We start from the raw sequence: 22,586 nt of genomic DNA, 5'->3' as shown, positions 1-22,586 counted from the left end.
TTGATTGATTGATTGATATATATATATATATATATATATATATATATATATATATATATATATAAACATACATCTTCTTCTCCATTTCATACACAATTCATACCCAAATTCTTCAAAAAATCTAGCAAAATGAATCCTAGAAACAACCCGAACCAACCGAATCCCGTGTAACTCACTGCTACAATGAGAGAAATCATCAAAAAAACATGAAAAGTTTGTCGAGAAACTCAACGATGTCATGATAGAAACCAACAAACAACACGAAAAGATTGTCACTATGTTGAAATTGCGGGAAACGAGTAAAGAGTACGAATCCCTCAAAGCGGTCGGGTTACACGAAGATGCCGCATTATTGGAACGACGACGAATTGAAAAAATGCACGAATATTATGGATATTAGTTTTTATTAGTTATGTATTTTTTTTAATTTTAGTTATGTATTTTTTAATTTTTATTTTATTTTTTTTATTTCTTTTTAATTTTAATACATTTTTTAAATAATTATATGTTTAGTTTAATTATAAAAAAAAGAATAAAAAAAAGATAATGTGAGCCCAGTTTGTAGCCCCTGCACCATTACACCCCAAAAACAAATTCTCACTCTTGCGGACTGGACGCCACGTGTCGAAATTCGCTCCCATTTGTAGCCCCTCCACTACACATAGCCTTATAGTTTATACACCTGTATATAATAAAACAAAGCTAGTTGCAACTCGCATGCATAGACCCTATCAAGACCGAACCACGTAAAACGTTTGTCTATATTTTTTGTACCGTGTGATTTGGCATTTTGTTTTTCCACTGGGCCACTTGATACTTAACTAGTGGACACACTTACATATATCTAACATTATTATTTTAATAACATTTAAAAGTTTTTAAATGATTGATATCATCCTCTCATATCTGTTTTTGTTTTGTCCAAACAGAAAAATAATACTATTATTATTATTATATGAGAGAGAATAGAATAGAAAGAAGATGAGAGAGGATTATCGAAGAGCAGTCCAGTGAGAGCGTGAAGTCAGTCATGTCAGCTACTAACGGCAACGGACCAGTGGATGAAGAATCCATGACGTGGCCACTGCTACACCTCCGGCGTAACGCCTCCAACACCACCTCTCAGATTGCTATCGTCGGCTCCCTATCGAAAGCCTCGACTACGAGTAACTCAACTCTTTTATTTTCACTTTATTACTAGTATATTGTGAATTATGGCCAACACTGTATATATATATATGATTGATTTCTTTTAAGAACCACCTTGAGATTCAACGTAACAACTTTTTTTTTCGAATCTTTTTTTACACATGCGTAATACGTAAGTGTACAAAAAATTACGGTATTTTTTTACACACCGAATCGACTTTTTACACATGTGTAACTAACGTTTAAACTTGTGTAATTATCAAAAATACTTATTCTCCTGTTTCATTTTTTAATTAAATTTAATCTCAGCCACATGTTTCATAACATTTAATTAAATGTGTGGTTCAAAATTGAGTTGTTAAAGTTCTTAAAACTCACCATGGTTCTTAAAATAACCCTCCTATATGTATATATATATATAAGCACTCATTTCAAACATTCAAAGTTAATAACTTAGGTTAGGTTTTTATCGAGTTAACATGATCGAGATTTAGCATCTGTTAGGATGAATCTGTTACTTGATGTATGGATCTAGTTGTTATAACATAGAAAATCACGGTACACTTAGGAGGATTGATATTGAACTGATTTGATTTGATTTGATTTCCGTCTACGCGTGGTTACCGTCAACATGTTTGAATTGACGTCACTGATTGTGTGGTTGCATTGAGTTGTCATGGTTTTTGAATTTAATGTTTATTTTTTGCTTAAGTTATTGTGCTGTTTAGGATAAGGTGGGACTAGTCCGTTTATAAATTAAGTAATTGATTAGATTTGGCTTACTGAACGTTACTGGATTATTGTTTGTTTGTGTTGCAACTGATATTCATGATATCGGTGTTAGATTGCAGAATTGAATCGTCACGAGCTAGAACTTTGTATGAACTTACATGATGCTAGTTAATAAAATTGTAATCAGAAGTTCAATGTTAATATGATTAAGTTCAAAGTTAATCGGACACTTATAAGTTATAACTAATAGTAGATTAAGCAAAAACGAAGAATCTGTTAGGAAGATTCTATTGATGTATTTTAGCAATCAAAACCTAGAAATCCGTGAGGATTTTTGAACTGATTTCTGTCTGTGTCTCAACTGCACTGGCACACCTGTCGTTACGGTCAACATGTTATGACCTGCTTGAAGTTGAATGTTATGTGACTGACTGGGTTAGACTAATCTTGAGTAAGTAGTTGTCGTGTTTACAAAACCTAGGGGCTTTTGAGTTAGTGTCTAATAAGGATTGGTTCGCTTATAAATAGGTTTATTTTGTAATCAATTTAATTATCGCGAATTAATAAAACAATCAGGTTTAGACTAATCTCTAATATACTGATAGTTATCAGACTGTGGGGTTGCATTGAGTTGTCATGGTATATGATTGATTGTTTATTTTATTTAGTTATTGTTGTGTTTAGCATAAGGTGGGACTAGTCCATGATTATCATGCTGCAGTTTTGTTATTTAGATGTAAGCCATGGTAATGATAATGGAAGATCATAATTTGAAATTTAGTTTACTTTGTCTTGTTATATATTAAATAGGTCAACTCTCAAGGCAAGAAATTCAAAAAACATTTACACATTGATTTCACTAGTAAATCGCTAGTCTCAATCACAAATATGGGACCATAAGACAACATCATTCGGAACCACAATCTCAGGTTTTGCAGATGATGCTTGCTGGCAATGATGCTTATCTTAAATTCCAGTCTTTTCAGTGTGCTATCTGTAACATTAACTGTCACATGGTTAATCCTTTGGCTTGCATTAGTCAAGGCTTTTCTCTTGGTCTTCAGATTGTTGATTCCGGTGGAACCGACCATATGGGCATTGGGCAGTAACAAAGATCTTCTCTCTTCAGTCACACACACATATTTGAATCTAGTAAGAATGCTCAAATGGGAATAAAAATGTAGTTAACAGAACAGGCCAGCATAAGTCTCTCAAATTCATCATTAAGCTCATTTCTGAAAAGTTTACTTCAAATTACACCTTGTTTTTTATAGTGCCTAAGCATATGACAGATGATTGGTATGGGAATGACTACCGGTTGCCACCACCCACCTTCATCACTAGCCAGTAGCCACCATAAAAGTGATAAAACAAATCATAAATTTACCGAGTGAACCTGCTATGACCCAACCTCTTTGATTCTAATTTAGTTTGATCTGAACCCATTTGATCCGGTTTTAAGAGTCATGTTCTGACTCAAACCAGTTAGTCTATTAGACAACCGCACATAGTTATCAAATGCGATAAGCGCTCGAAAGCGTTGAGGCTGGGCCTAGCGCCCAGGCGATAAGCGCAAAAAAAGCGCCCGATTTAAAAAAAAAGCGCACATTAAAAAACAAAATTTTAATTATAATAGAACATCTTAATAAGAAAGCATACATTCATTCTTAATAACAACCGAAATCCAAAACATGTGGTACCAAGTACATCATAATAATTAGAAAAACCAAAAACCAAAACATAGAAAAACCAAAAACTAAAACAACTTAATCATCATCAAACTGAGAAGAAACCATTTGCTGAATCGAATATTAAAGTTACATAAGATTATAAGAAATAAAGAACATAAAATTCATAATAAAAAGAAAGAAATTCGAAAATAGGAAATTAAGAACAAAAAATTTCTTAGTTTTATGATTATTTTGTGTGCTATATAGTTAATTATGGAACCACTTAAATAGTTGAGTTTAAATGATATATAATACACTTGGGAATGTTGGAACAGCTACTGCGCTTTAAATATCTAGGCATGCAACTCGCATTTAATGCGCCTGGCGCTTTAAATGCGCTTAAGCGCAAAAAGCGCACGCTTTTAATTACTATGCAACCGCACACACCCGTTGTCCACTAATAGGCATGAAAAGTTATTCTTGGTTTGCAAAATGGTAGTTTTTCTATTTCCTAGTGTAAAGGTATCCCGGTCGACTTTTAATTCTTATCCCATCTAAATGGTATTTGAATTATAACCGTCTATCACCTACTTACGATGTTCGTATATCTAGGCGTTTTGCTGGATTCGCCTCAGGCACTATTCTTAAAACTGCATTAGAAACTTTATCCATCCACGATGGCATCAGACAGTCATTGACAAAATGACGAATTTGCACTCAAATGGCACCTGAGATATAGTTTTGTTACACCTTTGAAACCACATTTAGTTGTCGATGGATTTTCATTCCCCGAATATGTCTAGGTGGCATACTTATCGCGCTGCTAAGATACACATATATTTTTTGTCTGATCTGCAATGACATTTTTTCTTATACCAAAGTGACTTAACATACAACTTAATTTGTCTATGACTCTGTGAACCTATGGGCAATGATCTCTTTATCATGTCAATCTTAAAAGATGGTATACATAGAATAACCTCCTGGAGTCATTACTTAGTGCAAGTCTGAATCAGTATGCAAACGTGGAACTCACTGTATGGCTTTATGCAATCTCTGAGAGCTTAGTTTGGCATAATTGGTGGTATTTTTATGGAGTTTATGATGACATACAGTTAGGCGGATTGCTCAATCTGCTAGAGAAATTTAGGATTATATTGTACCTACTTGATAATCTATGTTAATGATATGATAATCATTCGAAATGATTTCATTAGGAACTAACAATTAATTGACCACTTGCTCTAAACATTCCAGACCACACATTTGGAAGAGTTGGGTATTTCTTAGGCATGGATTATGCACAATCAAAAGATGGAGTTTCTTTATTCCTAAAAGAAGCATGCCTTAGATATCTTTAAGTGGATGATAACACTGGATCCTAAATTTCTAATGTTAACAGATAAACATCAGGATAAGTTTCTTGAAATTGTGTATGGCCCGTGAGTCTGTGACTGTGACAAGTAATTTTGCTGGTTGGTTATTCACATTTTCCCCCCTTTTTTGTGTTATCAAGGATCATAGAGAATGATGTCTTCAAGCAAGATTGGCGCAACAGAAGTAAATCCCAGGTATTCCAGTACATATCTTTGAAATGGATCCTTTGTTTTATTATTGGTATTGTGGTAAGTCTCATTGGCTTCTTCAATAACCTAGCCATTGAGAACATTGCTGGTGTGAAGTTTGTTATCACCTCTGACATGATTTTTGCCAACAGGTTAGATTTCCCCTCATTAATTGTGTCCTAAGAATATAAAATCTATTGATCACAAGAACAGTAAACTATCACATTCAATATAATGTACTATATGCTCTGTCACAGGTACTTGGCAGCATTTCTTATATTTGCAGCTGCAAACTTAGGCCTTACTTTGTTTGCTGTTTTGATAACAACTTTTATAGCACCAGAGACTACTGGATCAGGCATACCTGAAGTTAAGGCTTACTTAAATGGTGTTGATGCCCCTGCCATATTCTCATTTAGAACTTTGTTAATTAAGGTGATTTCGTTTATGTTCTAATTAACTTTTTCTAGAATACACACGCATGCATAATAAGGCTGACGCTCATTAGGCTATGTGTAGTGGAGATGCTACAAAATGGGGCAATTTGTGTCATGTGTCGCCCAGTCAGCAAAGGGGTGGTTTTTGTTTTAGTGGTGTACACACACACATTTTGCCCATTTGTAGCCAGGGGGCGGTGTTCCCCTCCACTTGTCGCCCCAAATCTCAGTTTGTCGCCCTTTTCTTTACCCACTACACACAACCTTACAAAAAACTAAATTATCACGAGAACAGTTGAGTAAACCTAAATTTTTTAACCTTTGACTAGTAGTTCATATTCTTAATGTTTAGTACTTAAATACACTGGGCATGTTATCTACATACGAAATATCAAGTTAAGCTGTTCATATGTTTTTATAATGTTTAACCGTTTACTTATACATGTGTAAGTGTGAGTTATGTGTATGTAATATAATCTAAGGAAGTCTCTACGTATTATTTTCAATAAACATTGCATACCAACCATTTATTATATTATAAAAATTTTGAAGGTTGAAAAAATGAATGATTTTGGTTGTTCATTAAGCGAAAAACTGTGTTCTGCTTAGCGTCCTCTATGTGTATATGTACATTATACATACATATGTATATAACCAATAATATGCTGGGAACCGCGAGAACTGCATAATACATTTGCACAATTGCACCTATTGCTTTGAATGTGATACACAAGATGGCTATGTAACTGTTTGTGTTTCTCTATCCCACTACTTCTGATAATATTTTATGCATTATATACAGTTGCATTATGCGGTTCCCACGGTTCTCAAAATAGTATTGAATCTGAAACAAATATGTCCCAATATGTGTGTGTGTGTGTGTGATAGACACAGAACTTATGAATGAAAAAAAAGGCTAGGTTTTCTTATTAGAAACAAAGGATAGTGGCCCGATTCGAGATGGGTGGTCTCCGATTACAAGAGCAGGTAAATGTAAACAATCTGAATGCCTACTTGAGACGATATTATTTATTTTATATATGTTTGGTTATTATTTTTAAGTTTGGGTACGTGTTAGGTCTTTTATGGTTAGTAGAAAAGGGTGTTTAGTATTTTGTTTGATTATATAATAATTATCGTATCATGAATAAAAGATAGCAGATTGTTTTTGAGTTAATTCTTCTCCTAAATCTTAGCATTCTTCTTCTTCTTCTTCAAGTTTCTAACCCTATCAAAGGTATCAAAGCAACCAGTCGATCCCTAGCCGCCATGACAAACACACGCAATCAAGAGGTTGACAAGGCGATCAAGGACCATGACAAAGCCATCACCGATATCCAGGAAACCTTAGCATCCATGATGAAGCAGCAAGAACAGTTGATGAAGCAACAAGAGCAAATCTTGAAGGTGGCGGCTGAGAGCAGATCCAACATGTTCAGTTATGGTAGGGCCATTGATGGTTAACAGATGAGGATCGGGAAGGTCGACTTTCCCAAGTTCAATGGGGAAGATGTACAAGGGGGGTTGTATCGTTGTGAGCATTTTTTTGCAATCGATGAGACACCTGATAACTTGAAACTCCGGCATGCTGTCATCCACCTTGAAGGCGATGCTATTCAGTGGCACCGATCTTACATGAAGACCCGAAACGCTACTGTAGCAGAACTCCCATGGGAAGAGTATGTTAGGGCTATCGCAAGTCGGTTTTCTGATAGCATGTTCGAAGACCCGTTGATCGGGAAGGTCGACTTTCCCAAGTTCAATGGGGAAGATGTACAAGGGTGGTTGTATCGTTGTGAGCATTTTTTTGCAATCGATGAGACACCGGATAACTTGAAACTCTGGCATGCTGTCATCCACCTTGAAGGCGATGCTATTCAGTGGCACCGATCTTACATGAAGACCTGAAACGCTACTGTAGCAGAACTCCCATGGGAAGAGTATGTTAGGGCTATCTCAAGTCGGTTTTCTGATAGCATGTTCGAAGACCCGTTGGAGGAAATCGCTTCCTTAACCCATGCTGATTCTCTACTCGACTACAACAATTCATTCGATGCCCTGCTGAACAAGGTAAACATTAGTGAAACGCAAGCTGTCACTTTATACCTTTAGGGCCTTAAAAAGGAGGTCAGTGGACCGGTCAAAATGTTTAAGCCCCGTACCCTACCCGAGGCATATGGGTTGGCACGGATACAAAACAACAACAATTTAAGTGGTGCAATAATCTCCACCGGTGACTCTCAAGAAAAAATTACTCCTCCAATTAACGCTTCAAAACTTCCATTGCTGCCAACTCCAACAACTGGAGCCATCGAGCCGCTGACTTCTAAACCGGGAATTCTTAGCTCTAGGTGTTTGACGGGTGATGAACTCGAGTTAAAAAGGGCAAAAGGGGAATGTTTCTGGTGTACTGAAAAGTTTTTTCCGGGGCACAAGTGTAAGAAAAAACAGCTTTACATACTCGAGGTGGAGGGTGAAAAACAAGCAATAGAGGAGGATGAAGACAATGTTACTTAAATCGCTTTTTGAGGGCAAAAAGATGATTAAGGGGGGAGTATTGATACGATATTATTTATTTTATATATGTTTGGTTATTATTTTTAAGTTTGGGTACGTGTTAGGTCTTTTATGGTTAGTAGAAAGGGGTGTTTAGTATTTTGTTTGATTATATAATAATTATCGTATCATGAATAAAAGATAGCAGATTGTTTTTGAGTTAATTCTTCTCCTTTCTTCTTCTTCAAGTTTCTAACCCTATCACTACTAATCACCAACTAGCCTCTTATTTATACTATTAAAATACTAGAATTAAGGCCAGAAATCTTTGCCCTAATTTCCTGGAAATTGATTGAATAAAATCATCCATTGATTTGACCAAGGGGATTCAGCCAGTTTCCAAAGATAGAATTCAATTGACCCACTTTTGCAGCAGTGACTCGATCTTTCCTTCTTGAATACATTTTCAATGGTGGACTTGTATCAGTGTGTTTGTATAATAAGCTATTAACTTATACTATTTAAGTGGACTTGTTGACAGATTGTTGGCACCATCGCTGCTGTGTCATCATCTCTTAATGTTGGCAAGGCAGGGCCAATGGTGCATACTGGGGCAATCATTGCAGCTTTAACATGCCAGGGTGGATCAAAGAAATACGGATTGACATGGAAATGGTTCAGATTTTTTAATAACGATAGAGACAGGCGAGATCTTGTAACGTGTGGATCAGCTGCTGGGATTGCTGCTGCTTTTCGTGCCCCTGTTGGCGGTGTACTTTTTGCCCTTGAAGAAATGGCATCATGGTAAATAAAGACTAATACATGAATTCAATTTTCATCAATATTCTTAAACTTTCGCATTTTTACGTATTTGTGTTTCTGCAGGTGGAGAAGTGCACTTTTGTGGAGAGCTTTCTTTTCAACCGCTGTTGCAATATTGCTTAGGGGTTTAACTGATATGTGCTTGAGTGGAAAATGTGGACTGTTTGGGACTGGGGGTTTGATAATGTTTGATGTTACCTCTGCAAATATAAGCTATCATCTAGTAGATGTGCCCCCGGTTCTTCTTCTTGGTGTCATTGGGGGCATTGCAGGTGGTCTGTACAATTTTTTACTGGGTAAAGTTCTCCGGCTTTACAGTTTAATCAACGAGTAAGCTCTCTTTTTGGTTTCATGTAATCATTTTGCTTTTTTGGTATATCAAGTGTATGATAATGTCTTTCTATGAATACCTGCTTTATGAAGTTGGGGTGTGCATAGTCGGTTTGGGGCTCAAACCAAACCAAAACCGAAAATTTCAGTTTTGGTGTTTTTGAAAACCGATCGTTTTGGTTTTTTATGTTTTAGTGGTAAATCTTTTTGTTAAATAATGATAAGTTGATTATTATACATTTGGGCTAAAAATATTTGGGTTACACTATTTGTTAAAGTCTTAAAAATCACATGACATTCAAAATTAAAGAACAAAAAAACTTACCATTTGTTAAAGTCAAAAGACTTTTTGTTAATTAATGATTAATTGATTATTATACATTTGGGCCAAAGTATTTGGGCAACACTTTTTACTTTTTACTTAAAAATTACTTAACATTCAAAATAAGAAATGGAAATCCATACATTTGGTTCGGTTTTACTATTTGAGCTTGAGCTTTTTTGGCCAAAAAAACTTGCCCAACATAATGAATCTGGGCTAAAATATTTGGGTTACACTGTTTATTTAAGTCTTATATATCACTTAACATTATAAAAAAAAATGAAAATTTCATTAACTACAAAGACACAAAACCAAACCATTTGCTATTTGTTTATGCCTTGCAAATCGTTTTTTTTTTTGCATGCACACCTCCACTTAAAAGTGGCAAGATGGATGAGCAGGGTAACGGGTTGAAATGGGCTGGGTTGACCCGAAAGCACTTAACTATTCTTCTCTGACTTTTTCAACAGGAAAGGCACTGTTCACAAAATACTCCTTGCTTGCATGGTTTCCATTGTAACTTCCTGTCTCTTATTTGGATTACCATGGGTTGCACCATGCCGGCCGTGTCCAGCTGGCGCGTCCGAACCATGCCCAACCATCGGACGATCTGGCAACTTCAAGAAATTCCAATGCCAACCTGACGAATACAACGAACTAGCAAGTCTTTTCTTCAACACAAACGATGATGCAATCAAAAACCTCTTTAGCAAAAACACTGACACCGAGTTTCACCCAACTTCAGTTCTTATATTCTTCATCACCTGCTTCTTTCTCAGTATCTTTAGTTACGGTATTGTTGCACCCGTTGGTCTCTTCATTCCCATAATCGTAACGGGTGCGTCTTATGGTCGCCTTGTCGCGCTTTTAATCGGGTCAACCTCTAATCTTAACGACGGGCTGTTTGCGGTTCTCGGTGCTGCTTCACTTCTCGGTGGGACAATGCGAATGACGGTTTCCTTATGTGTTATTCTTCTAGAGTTAACCAACAACTTATTGTTACTCCCACTTATAATGCTCGTCCTTCTCGTTTCCAAAACCGTTGCTGACGCGTTTAACGGAAACGTTTACGACCAGATAATGAAGTTTAAAGGGTTTCCTTATTTAGAAACCCACGCCGAACCGTACATGCGACCGTCAGTGATGTTGTTACGGGCCCGCTTCGTGTATTTAATGGGATTGAACTCGTTGCTAATATTGTCCATGTGCTTAAAACAACGGGTCATAACGGGTTTCCTGTGGTTGACGAGCCCCCTTATTCTGAAGCACCGGTTTTATACGGGTTGATTCTTCGGTCTCATCTTATCACATTGTTGAAGAAGAAGGCGTTTCATGTTACTCCAACTGTAGCTGATGAGGATAGTGTGGAGAAATTTTCATCAAATGATTTTGCAAAACAGGGCCTTGGATATGCTGAAAAGATTGATGATATTGAGTTGAGTGATGCCGAGAAAGAAATGTTTATAGATTTGCACCCTTTTACTAATGCTTCGCCTTATACTTTCGTTGAAACGATGTCACTCGCGAAGGCGCTTATACTTTTTAGGGGTGTCGGGTTAAGACACTTATTAGTGGTCCCCAAGACTTCCGGGGTAAGCTCAGTTTCGTTTAGTTAGCTCTTAATAATTAGCAAGATGGGCGGGTCGGGCCTGAATTTGACCTGTTTAACATGTTCTCTTTTATGACCTGTTTGAGATAAAACACAGACTATGAAAATCGGTTTTGGTTCGTGTTACAAAATGGTTTTATTAAATCTCACTTAATCAAACTATCAGTGCAGATGGTTTTTACATAAAACCCATATCATTGCAAATTTTTGGTGTTTGGCAAACACGTTGAAAGTTGAAATGGTCAAAACAGGTGTGTCAGGTCTAGCTGATCCGTCAACACTTCTGGTCTCATTTTTTATGTTATAAATAAACTAATTTAATAATTACAAACAATGTTATCGAAGCAGTAATCTAGCTAATCTCATAGCAGGTTTGGTCAATGTGGTTTTCAAGTCGTAACATTAATGGGGTAAATTTTCCAATTTTAAAAATTACAGAATTTTTAACAAAAGCTAGTGTTAGATACCAATCGTGTTACAAATTATAAACTATAGATACCAAACCTGTTACTTTTCAAAGTAGACTCCAAACCCTGTTATTTTATTAAACTACAGGGGCCACTTATGTAACTAACTCTAAAAAATAAAAATAAAAATAAAAATTAGAGGCTGTGAGCATTTGATTATTTGAATACACCTTGAGACTTTAAACTTGTTTGTAGCTAATTTCTTACCAGTTAACTAATTTCTTACCGGTTAACTCATTTTTATATAAATTTCACTTTCGCCCTGGTTGCGGTGCGCGCCTATAATGTATATATGTGTGGGCCCTCAGGTAGGAAAAAGTGAAATTGCACTAACTTTTACATTATTTTAGTAATTTCGTGATAATTACGTTAAAAGTGGCGGAAGTTTAGTCAAGAATTATGTGGTGGCGTTGATGGCTGAAAGACAAAGGTACATGCACCAATCAACGGGTGTCTCAATGGTTGAGTGTTATGTGCCTTATGTTTCAGGCTTGATGCAAAACTACTATCGAGCCGGGGTCTCATTAGAAGCAGTCTCTCTATTCTTACATGATAGATGTAAGGCTGCCTACATCTTACCCTCCTCAGACCCTACCATAGCTTTGCTATTGGTGGGATTTACGGAGTACGATGATGATGATGACTTGTTGCATATATTTCCAAAAAGGCTAAAAAATGTTGTTTAATATTGTGTTGCAGAGACTGCCTGTGGTTGGGATATTGACAAGACATGATTTCATGCCTGAACATATACTAGGTTTACACCCGTTGTTGGCAAGAATCAAATGGAAAAGATTAAGATTCAAGTTTCCTCTTTGGAACAAATTTTTCTCCTCAAATTCAAGTTAAATCATCCATCATATTTGTGTATCGAGGAAGCTAAATCTAGCCAGTTCATATCGTCTTTAAATTGTATGTTTGGTATATATATATGAACTTGTTCTCTTCACCAAGAACTGTTTTTAAGATAATATGACTTCAATATTGTTTATATGTATGCAAGCAATGCATCGGTTATTTTAGTTATTAGCATAATTGAATTTGGCTCAGTCATTTTTGTTTCTCATTTTATATATTTGGGTCGTGTTTATAAACATTTTATAAACAATGTGACTCTTAAACTATAAGAGGTCTATTGGGTTCGTTCCAAAAGGGAACTATACAAGCTGGGTCGATCTGTATAAACTTGATTTGGAGAATGACCTTACTAGCAATTATTTGAATGTCAACTATAAGAATATATGTTTATGTAGTTCTTACGGTTCTGTGAAATGATTAATCTTTAATATTTAAATTTCTTGGAGAATTTGAATTCATTTTTAAAACTCATGAGTGTTAATCCAAGAATTTTAATATGGTGGTGATGTTTACACGTTTTTCTAACTAATTAATTAATACAACTATACAAGTGATGTACAATAGCTTGAAACTGTTGTGTATACTCACTACAACCATTTTTTTAACAAAACTATATCATTACATATTTATTAAATATTATAAATTATCAAAAATTAAAATGTATATCTTTAATTAGAAATTAAAAGTTGTTAAAAAATAAAATTATATATATATATATATATATATATATATATATATATATATATATATATATAGGGGTGAGATCTAGAGAGAACTCCTCTTAAAGAAAGAACTAGAGAACTAGTAAAGAATTATTTTTAACTATTTTAAAAAAAATTATTTTGTGATTTTTTTCTTTTCTGATTCTAATAAGATGATATTGATACTAAAAAAAAAAAACTTGTTAGTGTAGTACCGTAGTGCATATGTGCACTAATGCCTATTGCATATATACAATAGTGTTTTATTGCATATAATACAACACAATTGCATTATTCAATACACACTATTGAATATATGCAAATACGACACTAATAATTGTATGCAAAACACATTATCGCATATATGTAATACAACACTAATGCACATATGCACTATATCGATTTTTTTTAATTTTTGTATATAATATAACACTATTGCAAATAAACAATACAAAAAACTATATATATATATATATATATATATATATATATATATATATATATATATATATATATATATGCTATTCAACACTATTTCAAATATCAAATACAAATGAAATTAACGTGTTAATTGTGAGAATCAAATAGAGTAATTATATATACAAGTAGAGTAATTACATAATTACTTTACTTGATTCTCACAATTAGCACATTAATTTAATTTTACGTTAACTTTCCAATATATATATATATATATATGATGGATCTTGCGAGAAGTGATATTACAGAGAGAAGTGCGAGATGTGAATGTATAACTCGATTAATCCCTAATTTCACTCCCTTTCATATGATGTTACATACATATATGTAGGTTGGTTGTATTTATGTCTTAATTACATATTTAAACCAACCTACAAACCTATAAATGCACCGAGCCACATTCAAACCTATGTACCTACACACATACAAACATTCATACACATATACAAACATACGTACACATATACAAACATTCGTACCAACGCACATACATATGCACCTACACAACGGACCTACACATAAGAAATGCAGTGAAATTAGGGATTAATGAAGTTACACATTCACTTCTCGCTGTAAAAAAAACTTATGAAATGATCCATTACATATATATATATATATATATATATATATATATATATAGTGAGAGAGAGAGAGAGAGGATATTTTGAAAACTAATTGAGTTTTAAGAACTTTGAAAACCGATTTGTGACTACACATTTAATTAGTTGCTTGATATTGTGTGGTTGTGATTATACAAGAATTTTAAATTGAGAGATGAGAGAAAAATAATAATATTTAATGATAAAAGGGTATTCAGGTAAAATACTAATTTTATCTTTGGGATTTTCTAGGGCACGTGTAAGAAGCATTTATTAGATGAATATTCTTTTAAAAACTACAACTTTATATTAATTACATTCATTTTGTAATAACTACCATATTTAACTTTCTATTGTTTCATTCTAAATCTTCCATCCATTTATGACTACTAAATATTTTTTCTAATTCCCTCTAAAATACTTTTTCATCACTTCTAGTTTCCCACTATTTTTCTATAAGTATTCATATTAAACAATCAGTTTTATTACCTTTCTATCTATTTTTTTAAGATTAAATGATATTAAATATTACTATAATTCTGCAAATGGATGGATGCGTTTTTTTGGATCTGAATGAGCTTCCTGTTAAAGAAGATGTTATTGAAGAACAAAGTGAAAACAAGAAAAAAAAATTGTGAGGAACCATTTGTTGGTTAATATTTCTAAGTGAAGAAGAGGCTCTTGTTTTTTTTTTTATCAAATTTGTGCGAAGAATGAATGGGTTTTTTCGTTCGAAAAAGGAGGCTTGTGAACAAGAAAGGATATAAGAAAAGACATGATTTTTTTTGTCATTATGAAGAAAATCCGGAGCCTAAAAAAGACCAAAAAAAAATAATAATAAGAAACAGAGGTTATGCAAGATGCGAATACAAGGCCCACATGCGTATAACATTGAGAAGAATTAACGATTTTTTTCCAGAAGAATGACAAGTCACTAAGTTTATTGCAGAGCATAATCATGATATAATAATGAAATTATATATTCTTTTGATTTTTAAACTTTTATATTTTAATATATTAAATGTCACGGATAGTTTGGGTGTACAAAAAAAAGTATATATGAATTCTTTACGTATAAATGAATAGAGAAATGGTGGGAAATTTGAAGCGATGAAGAGTGTTTAGAGATAATTAAAATTTTTTTTATTTAGTAGTCATGAATGGGGGAAGATTTAGGAAGGAACAATAGATGTTTAGTTATTGCGAAATTAATGTAATTAATATGAAATTGTAGTTTCAACAAGAATATTCACCTGATAAATGTTTCTTGCATGTGCCCTTAGGTTACATGTGCCCTAAGAATAAGGGGGTGTTTGTTTTTTCTTCAAACATCTTCAAGGGAGCTAATGTCTGCAGGCGCGCAGACATTACTCTTGAAGACTGTTTGTTTTTTTTCGTAAATCAGATCTGAAGTTATCTTCTTTCATCTTAAAAGAAAAGCAAGGAAACCTTGCTTAAAACATCTTCACAAAAAACCCTACTCTCCCCCCTTTGCAGCCACCCTCTCATCCACTCCTCCCACCACCGTCCGCCACCACCACATCCACCACCACCCACCGTACGTCGCCACCTCCATCTCCCGCCGCCACCACCATCCACCACCACTACCCACCGTCCATCGCCAGTACCACCATCCACCACCACTACCCACCGTCCACCACCACCACCACCACCCATCACCACCACCACCACCCACCACCACCGTCCACCACCCACCATAACCGTTCATCACCACCACCACCCACTGTCGGACGCCATCACCGTCAACTACCACCGTCCACCACCCACCAAAACCGTCCATCACCACCACCCACTCCACCACCACCATTCACTGCCACTACCTACCGTCCACCGCCACTACAACCATCCACCACCACCACCCATCACCACCACCACCGTCGACCACCCACCAAAACCGTCCATCACCACCACCATCCACCGCCACTACCCATTGTCTACCACCACCGTTCACCGCCTACCACAGTCGTCTACCACCACTCACTTCTATAGTCCGTACACCACCACTCACTTCCACTCATTATGCAGACATCCAGTTTATAAAACAAACAGTATTATATTTTCAGATTGCAGACCTTCAGACCACATCTTCAGTTGCAGACATGAAATCAGATCGTAGACAATTTTTGTCTTAAAAAAAAACAACACCTAAAAGGTGTTCATACCATTTTGCTTCCCAATTTACATTGTCACATCGACGCAACATCATATCTCACTCTACTTCACTCTCTTTCATAATACTATAGAAATAATCACAAATTCACACCTATCTCCCTTTTCAAATAAAATAATAATATTTATATAACTAGAAGAATTAAATATAAATAAAAATTACTTAATTAATAATTTAATGATTAAAAAAATTACCTATTAAATCAAATAAAATTATTAATTTATAATATTAAAAATATGAATGTAAAATTAATGATAGATTAAACATACATATTTCATCAAACTTGCCCGTTCAAACACGTGTCAAATTTGTATACACAACCAAAAAAATATATATACTTTAAAAGAAATCCTTTTTTATTAAAATTTACCAATTCATAATTCAATTTAATATCATGAAAACGGGTCACAATTAACCAATTTACCATCTTTCTTCATTTTCAAATAATATAATAATATTTATACAATTAAAATTAAATTAAGGTTTAACATATCACCCAATAATTAACTAAAAACTTTGATATATAACTAATTAATAAATATAAAAGGAATTGATTTATAACTAATTACTCTATTTGTATATATAATTGTAACGATTCCGGCAAATTCAGGTATACCCTAGCCGGTATATACTATTTATGTGTCATTTAATACTGAATATATGAATTTATACGAGTATGTATGATTCACGGTACGAATTATACTCGATTATACAGATAATCGTATTGGAAGTACGGTTAACCGATTGACGGTTATTGAAACCCGAATGAATCGGGGATTACATTATAGACGAAATATATAATGTTTAGTGATGTTTACGAAGTATTAAAGCTTCGGGATAAGTGAAATAAAGCACGAAAAGAATTTCGATTTAATGGTACGTTGGTACGTTAAACGAAACCTTTTATACCAAACCAAGCAAGAGATGATCGATCAAGCCGAAAAAGATGCACAATTATTAATAATATGATGTTTCAAGTAAATAAATGTTATGGTTTAAGTTTTTAAAGTTTTAAATCGGTTTTATATAAATTTTATTTTTAAGCCGAAAAACGACCTTTTTGGCCTCGTTTTGAGCGGAATTAAACGTTTAACCGAAAAACGAACTGAACCAGATTATCCACAACATTATCCAGATCACGTAATCCGAATGTGTGGCCAAGAATGGAGGTGTGGGCCCCACCCCACACCCTTATGGAGACCGATCGGATGAGGGTGTTCCCCTCATCCCTTTCATTTTCTTTTTTCTAAAACCCAAACTCCCAAATTCTCTCAACCCTTCAAACATTCATCCAACTTCCCTTTGATTTATACCAAGAAACCGAGGTAAAGATCGGATTATAGTCGTGTTCATCTTCTTTTCTCGAGTCATTTACAAGAAAATGAGGTTTCAAGTGAAAAATGGGTGAAAACCCGAGATGAAACCGATTTTTGCATGATCAAGTGATGTATACAAGTTATACAAGGGATCTTGGTCCAAGAAAGGAGTTAAAAGAGTCAAAAACGAAATTTTACGGTTAAAATCTTTGTTTCTTTATCATAACCGAAACCATGAAAGAAATGGCTTGATTGTGGGTGTAACTTGCTTAGTGTGGTGTTATTGTGCTTGTAGGTGTTATATCTAGTTGCTAGCAAAGGCTAGAAAGCAAGATCTTTGCGATCTAAAGCTAGAAACACAAGGTAGTTCGGTTTTTCGTATGATTTATATGATTTGGACAGATTGTGATAGACTTAGAGTTGGGTCATGAAATTTCACAGAGATAATCAACACATGAAAATATGAGATCTGTGAAAATTTGGTAATTTTTGGACAAAGGATGAATATTTGGTGAATTTAATGCTCGGTTTTGGCTAAAAATGGTGAAAAATAGTTAAACATCATGAAAAATTCTGGAAAATTCCAGATAAGCTTTTTATAACATATAAAAGTCACAAACAAAATTTCAGATCCGTTGGAGAAGTCTAAGTAGGCTTTTCGGTAAAACGAGTTCTAGGGTTTTCTAGCTCGGTTTTGGTGAAAATGGCATGAAAAATGAGATTTTGGTTCTGGAAAATTACAGGGAACTATGTGGATGGCAGGGGTCATCTCAGAAAAATTTGGGATTTTTCTAAGGTCGTTTGGTATTTTCGATATATTTGGTGTTTAAATGACGTTTAAAAATAGATAAATAAATGTTAAATATAAAAATTAATTCTGGAAATATTTTTATAAAATTCCCCACTGTCAAAAAGTGATTTGTTCAAAATTTCAAGATCCGAGACTAAACGGATAATTATTTGTGCTAAAAAGAAAATAAAAACAAACTTTTAAAGCTTAAAACGCGTGAACCGGCAAAGTTCGCCTAAGCGAGCTGACTGGTGTATAAAAACCCTAAAAATGGACTATTTTCATGAAACTAAGTTAATCAAGTAAAAATAAATCATCCGAAAATAATTCGGATGATTTGGGTAATTTTACCCGATTTAGCAGTTTCCGGTGTATTAAAGACGGAAACGGGCCCCGCGGCCAAACGGGGTGTCTAAACCGAGCTCTAATTTCACCACTTTAATTAAAATATCAGTAACAACTATTTTCGGGTCGTGTGTGACCAAACTCATTTTTTGAAAACATAAAAACGGATAACCGTGCTAGGCACGCAAAACGGGAAAACAAACTAATGGTAGTTTTGACTAAAGAACTCTAAATGATATCACAATCTAAGTCCTGAGAAGTGTTTCGGGGTTAACATTGTCCCCGGATCGTGTACGGTACTGGGTTAACAGTGTCCACAGACGTACCGGTTAACACGAATTTAAGTTATATTAATAGAAATTGTATAGTAACGACTTAGGATCGTATTACAGATCCGGACCGGTAGCCGTGCACAGTGTTACATATTTGCTCACGAAAAGGTGAGTTTCACGAGCCCCTTTTTACTGAACTGTTTTAAATATTTTCCCGGGGCGGAAAACATGTTTCTATCAAAATGTTTAAGTACATGCTGATCGCATGGAAATGAATGTATTTATATAATGTTTATTGTACGGGAATCGTACGGTAATGTATTAAGATGGTAATTGTCTGAGTTGCTAACAGTGTAAGGCCCGAAACAGTGTTCTGGGTTAACAGTGTCCCCAGAGGTTATTAAATGGGTTTCTGGGTTAACAGTGTCCCCAGAGGGTATTAAATGTGTTCTGGGTTAACAGTGTCCCCAGAGGTTATTAAATGTGTTTCTGGGTTAACAGTGTCCCCAGAGGTTATTAATTGGGTTTCTGGGTTAACAGTGTCCCCAGAGGTTATTGGATGTGTCTCTGGGTTAACATAGGTTTCACTTGTAGGCTTAGCATAATTACATCGCTATTATATGATTATTATAATGATTTGTCATCGTTTACTTAAATTAGTGAAACTCACCAACTATTCGTAGTTGACCCGTTTTCTTTACATGCTTTCTAGGTACACCCAAATTGGAATGAGTGATACGTGCTTGATGATGTGTGCTATTTTGTGGAAGCTTAAGGATCTTTATTTTGTATTAAATATGCTAATGTACTATCGGTAAAACTTATGTGTTAAAGCCTAGATGATAACGAAACTCGGAACAATGTATTGAGATGTAAATTAATGTAGTGGTGTTTTCTTTATAAGCAATGCTGTTGATATCAGATGCGTCTGTTGCATCCCGTTTACGTTTCCGCTGCGGTTACGGGGTGTTACAGAACTTGATATCAGAGCCATTGGTTATAAAGAATTAGGATGTCTTTAAAAAGATACCTAAAATATAACCAGTAGCTCAAGTATTATAGGATCTGAATATCAACTAATAATTTATAGTGACGAAATCTGGATGAACTTGGATGGACAAGTGAGTTATTATGGTCCGGAACATAATAACAGACTTGTCCGCACGAGGGAATTCAGGAGAAGTCACGGGGGACTTGAATAGGTAAAATTGGCAACATATGTGTAAATATATGATAATATTGTTATGTGGCAAAGTTGTATAAGTAAGTGTATATTAATTTGATTATGATTTACACTATGGAAAGAACTATATGTTTGTTAACTTGTGTGCAGGTAAGAATGTCGAGAACTCATAGTTTATCGGTGGAGGAGGACCCGGAGGAAGTCAGCTCCGGGAACTCTGGGAGTCTACGCATATCATCCAGCTCTGAGCCTAGCGAGGCTAGTCGTAGGAGCTCTAGCTAGTCCTCCCCAGTCAGGATTGTCAGATCCCCCACCCCACTCGCACCACAGGCCACCCCTATCCCTCCCGGATTCGGACCCCGCCTCACGGCGCGGATCAGTGTCCCGCATGTCCCACCTGCCTCTCCCCCACCCAGACCTGCTACCCGCAGGGGCGAGCCCTCCCGCTCCCAGCCCGAACCTGTGACTCCACCTGTGTGGGGTCTCCCTAGGCAGGAAAGGGACGCGGCGGCATGGCTTCGAGTGCTCACCGAGCAGGTGAATGAGCACTCCGCCGCCTTGACAGTGGGAGTGCAGAGGCGGATGTATCTGGGGGACTGCATACTGGACCACCAGTATGCGATTGCGCAGCTAAGGAGGGAGTGCTCATACTCCCAATTGATGATTGATCGGTTAGAGGCGCGGGTCCGGGGTGTGTTGGCAGTGATGGTGGTGTTGGTGGCAGTGATGGTGTGGTGGGTATACCACCGTGTTTAGTGATGTTAGGATGGTAGAAGTCATGGACCGCTTTTTGATACTCTGTGTAAGCAGTTAGTGGTGATGCTAACATAGAGTGAATCTTGGGTAGTTATAATACAACCACTGGCCCTTAGGGGGTCTCTTTTGGGGTATATCATTATAGATACTTTTGGGTATCATTCAAGCACTGACCCATTGCGGGTTATGTCGAGATGATGCCGACATAGGCCCTATGTATGAAAACTTAACCTATGTAATGATGACAGGAAAGTATGTGAACTGACGTTGATGTAATATGTACTGATGTTTATTAATGAATGGAATGTGGGTTGTGTGTTATGATTGGAACTTGTATTAATTATATGTATTTTCTTGATGTTATGTAGAATGACACCAAAACGATCAGCTCAAATGTCAGAAGTAGATGTGAGCCGTTTGATTGCTCAACAGCTAGAGGCGGCGATACCGGATATAGTATCGCGCATCGCCGCCAGTATTAACAATTCGACCAATCCAACCCCTCCGAGCAATCAAACGACCACCAATAATGACGGGGAACAAAATGTTAATCCTCCACAGAACGATAACACGATTCCGAGTAATGACGCACCGCCTAGGGTGGTCGTTACGGACAGTAATGGCCCTATACCAACTGTAGAAACGAACCGCACTGGACCGATTCCTGCATCCAGGGGTTGTTCAATCAAAGACTTTATGTTGTGCAAGCCCCTAGAGTTTAGCGGGTCTGAAGGACCAAATGGGTTGGTTAAGTGGATCGAGAAAATAGAATCAGTTGTGAACATCAGCAACTGCCCCGAGGATTGTGTTGTTAAGTACGCCACCTGCACATTCACGGACCATGCCTTGACATGGTGGAACACCATAGTGCAGACTCGCGGTCAGGCGGCGACAAACCGCATGACCTGGACAGAGCTCAAGGCTCTTGTACTGGAACATTTCTGCCCGAAAAACGAATTGCAGAAATTAGAAAATGAATTGTGGAACCTGGAGATGCAGGGGGCAGACCACTTGGGTTACACGAACCGGTTTAATGAGTTATCACGATTGGTGCCATGGCTGGTCACCCCAGAGTCGAAGAGGGTTGAGCGTTATATTTGGGGACTAACTCCAGTTGTAAGGAGTATAGTCAATTCTGGGGGACACCAGACGTATGAGGGGGCGGTGACGCAAGCTGGTATCGTCACGTATGATTTCGTAAGCACTGAAGGTGGCAGGAGAATCCGCTGGGGGAAAGCGGGGTACACATGACCATAGGATCCAGGAAAAGCAGCAAAATAAACGTGCTAGGCCCACTGCCCAGAACTACGCCATGACTAGTTCAGGCGGAAGGCAGGAACCGCAGACAAGGACGTTTCCCAGGTGTGGGAAATGCGGTTACTAACATGGTGGCGAGTGCAGGGTGGTAGTGTGCCATCGGTGTGGCAGGGAAGGGCACTACGCACCGAGATGTAGGACAAACCTGAACACTCTGAACCGACAACCGCAACCTATCC

At 36.3% G+C, this 22,586-nt stretch overlaps 1 pseudogene across 1 annotated transcript; it reads left to right on the top strand.

Moving 5' to 3' along the window:
* Window positions 1-1,048: 1,048 nt before the first annotated feature.
* Window positions 1,049-12,625, top strand: LOC143604018 (putative chloride channel-like protein CLC-g; annotated as a pseudogene). The gene is made up of 7 exons (XR_013148210.1): window positions 1,049-1,166; window positions 5,068-5,268; window positions 5,374-5,551; window positions 8,591-8,853; window positions 8,935-9,201; window positions 9,994-11,115; window positions 12,299-12,625. The product of XR_013148210.1 is annotated as a putative chloride channel-like protein CLC-g (transcript).
* Window positions 12,626-22,586: the final 9,961 nt, after the last annotated feature.

Source organism: Bidens hawaiensis, unplaced genomic scaffold (assembly GCF_021521415.1).
Source record: "Bidens hawaiensis isolate Kalapana, Puna unplaced genomic scaffold, B.hawaiensis_p1.1 tig00063694_1, whole genome shotgun sequence".
In the NCBI taxonomy this organism is placed as follows: Eukaryota; Viridiplantae; Streptophyta; class Magnoliopsida; order Asterales; family Asteraceae; genus Bidens; species Bidens hawaiensis.
This window is presented reverse-complemented; position numbering and strand designations above follow the sequence as displayed.